Below are 5,494 nucleotides of genomic sequence, written 5' to 3' on the forward strand. Positions count from 1 at the left end.
ATGATGTTTCCGACCTTGCGAGACTGAGCCACCCTTTGCTCTTCACCGGATGACACCACTGCAGCGAGACAAGCTGAACAGCTTGCTGGTGGCATTTGAGGGCAATGCACATTGATCTTCATGAATATTTCGTAAACAATAGTTGCAAAAGAGAGTTCATGGTAGAGGTAAATTTCTTGGAATGCCCATACTCTATTCCTATTGAGATTGACTAATTGATTAAATCTTAATAAATCATGGTTGTATCCACTCAGCATTTAAACAGAAAGCAGAGTACCCTAGCAATGAAGAATTTGAAGATAGGATGATGTGCATTGCTATGACATAGTCATCAATGATGTACATTGCTATAACAAAATACACCTAGTTATGAAGCTTTCTTTAAATCATTGTTAATTCTAACATTCTAACTTGTTCACAAGACAGAGGGAGAGGAGAAGAGGTACAATATGCAAGGGTCGAGTTCGAAGATGTGTACTTAGCCAACCCTAGTAAGGGTTAACTCCTCAATGTGAGCCGCTAGGGGGCTCACTCCATTTCTACTTGTGTCATCCAAGTAAAGATTCAAGTGCTAGGTAGAGAGCAAGAAGGAGGGAGCTATTGATAGCTTAACCTTCACTCCATGTCACATGCATGCAAGGGGGACCTTGGTAGAGAGCAAAGAGAGGGGAGGAGAAGCTAGAGCATCATCATTTCTACAAGCGTGCACATCAACAATCAAGCATTCAAGTAAATAAGCAAGCATACATCTACAAGCTTATAAGAGTGAGAGAGAGAGAGAGAGAGAGAGAGGCAAACTTCCAATGAGACTAATGGGATTGTTCCTTTTCATATTTTATAAGATATCTTGCTTAAAACTAGTTTTCTTAACCTTTATGTACAACTCTTTCCTATGACCAACATTACACAAGTCGCAAGCTCCATCATCCCATGTCTCTTCTATCATTAAGCACTTTGCACAGTTACAAAAGATGAGTTACAATGTGCGTAACCATGCTTGAAAAGTAATGTTAACTAGAGTGGTTAACATACTCGTCTCCCAATTTAGGTCTATTCTTTGAGTTGCTTGGATCTAGCGATAGTAGATCGAATAAGGTCACGTCGATAAGGTCACGTCGGTGCAAGGTAGGAGTAGGGGGTATTCGATGGAAGACTCAATAGCTTGTCCATAATGTAGTCTCCATCATGTTATTGAGTGTTTGGAAGCAGTAGGCGGGGGTCCATATGATGTGCTCGTAGGAGCCAAAAATTGGCTTGGGTGTCAGTCCTTTGTGGATGTCGAAGACCGAGCCTTGCGTGCCTTCGTGGTAGTGATCCCAGTCAAGGAAGGCCTCCAGTAGCATGATGATAAAGTTGAAGAATTTGATTGTCGTTATCTCACAGTTGGGTCTAGGACTTGATCATATCTTTGTATGAAGTCGTGGAAGGGCTTGATCATGGTCTCTTCTATGTAGGGTTGTTGGGGTGTTGGAGGAGCGAACCACGAAAAGTTGAGCTACAACTTTGGGTTCTTTTGTTGCTCCTCTTGTAAGAGGTTCCAAGCCCACCTTCTTATCGGTAGGTTCTTTGGGTTGATGCAAAGGAGGCGTGGCGGCTTGTAGTAGGTTTCCCAGATGAAGGGCTTCCGTAAATAGGGGCGCAGACTGCTCACCCATGAGATTAAAATTTACAGAGGGCGAGCACTAGCGGGTGGCCGATGGTAGCCTCTCACTGTTGGGATGGATGCTCTTGTCGCCATGTGCAATGCTTGGCCTCTATGTATGGACACAGGATATGGATGTCCATGCAATCTGTGATGCGGGTGATTAGTGCTTGCTTGGGGTTGTCGACCAAGCAGGATTTGGATGGCTTGCTCGAACTCTGCTTTGTCCAGAGGGTCCTACTAGTTGAGTGGATTGAGTGGAGGGTCAACTTCCTCATGCTCGAGTGGTGGCGGTGGTGGAATTTTGCCTTCTTCTAGGGGTGGGGGGATTCATTCGTGTGACAAGGGTGGAGGGGTATGTGATGAAGAGGCACCCATGCGAGGCTTGCTTGCATGAAGGATGGGGGAGGCTTTTCGGATGTTGAAGGTATATTGACTTGTGTTGTGTGCATGCCTAAATGCAAAGAAACGCATGGAGGTAAGCACGGGGTTGGTGAGGGAGGTGGGGTGGGGTGGGAAAATAGAGTGGTGGAGATGATTGAGAGGGAAAGAGGGGAAGGGTGGAGGTGCTAGATGGGGGGGGTGCTGGTTGGGTGCTGGTGGAGCTTGGATGAGAGGGATTGGTGGGTGGTGGTTAATGTGGGGGAGATGAGGTTGGTGGGGTGGAAGTGGTTGTGCCTTTTGGTGGTTGTCTTCTTTCGTCATGGCCATCTTGGTCGTTGCCCTGTGAGTGTCATCTTTGGAGTCTTTTGGGCCAAGCGATTTGAAAAATGTTTTTGCCTTTGCAACTTCCTTAGGTGTAAAGTTCATCAAGAAGGCCACGCGTGCAAGTCATCAAACTGGATGATACTAGTGGCTTCCATTCCCTCCATCTATACATGGCACCTGTGGTAGAGGATGAGAATGTCGGTTGCAAAGTTTGGAGGAAGTTTGTTGTGGGGAGGGAGTAGTATGCAACATTGATTATGTGCCAACCCCTATGATGGAGATGTTGAAGAGCGTCAGTTGTCCTTTGTGAGGAGTAGGGGTATGGACACAAGCCATTGTGGACTGAGATCGGTTGGTTCTGTTGGTTGGTCGAAGCGGAGTAGGTTGCACCACTTGATGAGGGTGGCTTAGAGAGGGTGGGAGCTCGTAGAATATTTGGGGGTGGGTGAAGGAAATAAGCCCTTGGAAGAAGAAGAAAGGTAGGAGGGCAATGTTGGAGAGGGGGAGCTTGGTGAGGAGATAGTTGTAGGTTGATAGGAGAGGGGCTCGTCGAGAAAAATGTTATGCTAGAGCAGGTTAAGGCAGACACTTCGGTAGTGGGGGTCGAGGAGTTGGAAGGGTTTCTATGGGGGGAGGGTGAGGAGGGGCAGCTCCATTGCCGTATCCATGAGGGCATCCACCTTTCTTTTTGTTGCACTGGAGGAAGGGGAAAATGGTGTCGGTGGGGGCTATGTTGCTTTGGCCTCGACTGCATCTAATTCTGCCTCGATCTCATGGAGTGTCTCCTCCGATATTTCCATGTATTGTTAGAAATCGACCTGTGTCTTGGTGAGTGCCTCTTCTGCCCCAGCAGCAGTAGCTCGGTGGTGTTGGGAGTCTCTGGCGACAGCCTTGGTGGCTAAAGAGGGGTCGTTGTAGGCCCTTTGTGTAGCTTCTTGAGCTTGTTGGAGCTATTGCTGGAGTTCTGTGGTGATAGTGGAGATGGCCTACACAAGCTACTGCTCCTTCTCATCAAGCATTTTTTGGAGTTGGAGGTTGTTGAGACTTGTGGTGTACAAGTCGTCGGCGATCTGCCTCTCCTGAGCCTTTGCCACCAGCAACATTTCCCTTTGGGCCATGGCTGCCACCTCTGCTGGCAGTAAATACAATCTGTCATCTGTGTAATGAGCTCTCGGGCCACCAGCAACATTTCCCTTTGGGCCATGGTTGCCACCTCTGCTGGCAGTAAATACAATATGTCATCTGTGTAATGAGCTCTCGGGCCATGTGAGAAAATCCTAGTGCAAAGTTCGGTACTGCTTTATGGGCTGCATATATACACTCTCAGCGTATGCTTGATTTGACCAGAAGCTACCTGTTCCTGGCCCATCAAAGAGTCTCCACCAGCATGTTAAAATGAGTAGAGTGAGGAGAGGAGGGGCCTGCTTTCATGTGGTGAGGAGGGAAATCAGTTGAGCTGTCTAGGGGTGGGGCTTCAAAAAGATTATGATAAAAAAAGGCCTACTTCTGCCTCTCCTCCTTAATAGCCTTGTGTCTTGCCTCTTCATCTTCCTGCCCCTCTTGTGTAGGGCCTTGAGTGGGTGATGGGGGGATTGGCTCATTGCCTTTGGGTTCTAGTTGATGGTGCTTCGCTGGTGGTGATTGGGGAGAGGATGGTGGTGGAGGCATGGAAATGGGTATTGCATCTAGGCCACTGAGCTGCTGGATGGCGTTGGGAAGCTCCTCCCATGCGACAGCATGTTAGAGAACTTTAGTTAGGAGCATGGCTACCTGCGAGCTTTCGGTGTGGGTTAGAGAAAATTGCATGGAGCTCCTTATGTAGATATTCTTTGTTTACACTTCCGTTGTGTAGCACATGATAGATATTAGCATTGACATTATAAAAAGCAGTCAAATCTTCGCAATTCTGGCACTTCTTTGCATTATCCAATTTACTAAATTTGATGACTAGTTTCTCTTAAATCTTGTCCTTAGTAGTATCCTTGGAAATCAAGATCTTTCCCAATTTTAGTTCGGACTAGATGATCTTCACCTCCTCGTCTTCTAGCCCGTATAAGCATCTAAATTAAGAAGGGTTGGGATTTCTTCCTTAATTGATCCTTTTTCAACACCTTCATAATGTAAGGTCCCCCCCCATCCTAAATAGGGGAAACCTTAAGATAGTATACTAGATCTAACAAGAGAAAAAATTCCTACTCGTCGACACCTCAACCATGTAAAGATGCAAAGATACGACTAATAGGTAAGACCTAGTTCTATCCTCTGCAGGGGGAGTGTGGTCTCCTAAATTATTCTTAAAATCAAATCGCCCATAGAGTGATCGACCTTAACTTGGGAAACCTCTATTCTTGATTCCTAGAAATAATGCTTTTTTTTCCCATCTATGCAAGGCATAGCCACCGCCGGCCTAGGGTTGCCTAGGGACCTACTTACCTAATGTAGAGCTTTCAATTAATTTTGTTGGAAAGCTACCCGACTAATCGGGTCCACCCGTCCGTAGGATGGTGCCATCAGGGCATTCCATCCTCCCACTTTCCACCCAACTCACACATCAATTTTGTTTTCTAATTAGTCCTACCACGCTGTATGACATATATAAACAAGTTCCTTAATTAATGACCTTACACAATGTTCATTTAAATAGCCCTTACCAATGATACAACAATGCTAGCAAATAAGGGATTTAATTTAAAAATAAATATATACAATGTTCAAATCTATCCATATCTAGATCCACGCTCTCTTATTCCTTTACTTTATTCTGTTTACGATGATCTAGAATTCAGCCTTCTAGTCTCTATAGACTAGATAATCCCTATGGGACCATACACCTCGTCGTTGTTGGTAGCTGGCGAGAACTCAAGTTGGCGTGTCATCCTATAGACTAGATAATCCCTATGGGACCATACACCTCGTCGTTGTTGTTGGTAGCTGGCGAGGACTCAAGTTGGCGTGTCGTCCTCTCAGGCTCCATTACTTAATCCTCCCGCTCCTCAGAAGGGAGTGCACTAGCCTCGGCCCCACAGAACTAGGCAGCATTCATAATACTCGCCTAAACTCGTGAGTCTCATCTTCCTAATGGTAGGAGGGGTACCTTGGACCGACTCTAGGCATTGCTAACGTCACTGCTCTTGGCTACACAAG

Source organism: Cibotium barometz, chromosome 58, assembly GCF_041138505.1.
Source record: "Cibotium barometz isolate CiBa-2024 chromosome 58, ASM4113850v1, whole genome shotgun sequence".
In the NCBI taxonomy this organism is placed as follows: Eukaryota; Viridiplantae; Streptophyta; class Polypodiopsida; order Cyatheales; family Cibotiaceae; genus Cibotium; species Cibotium barometz.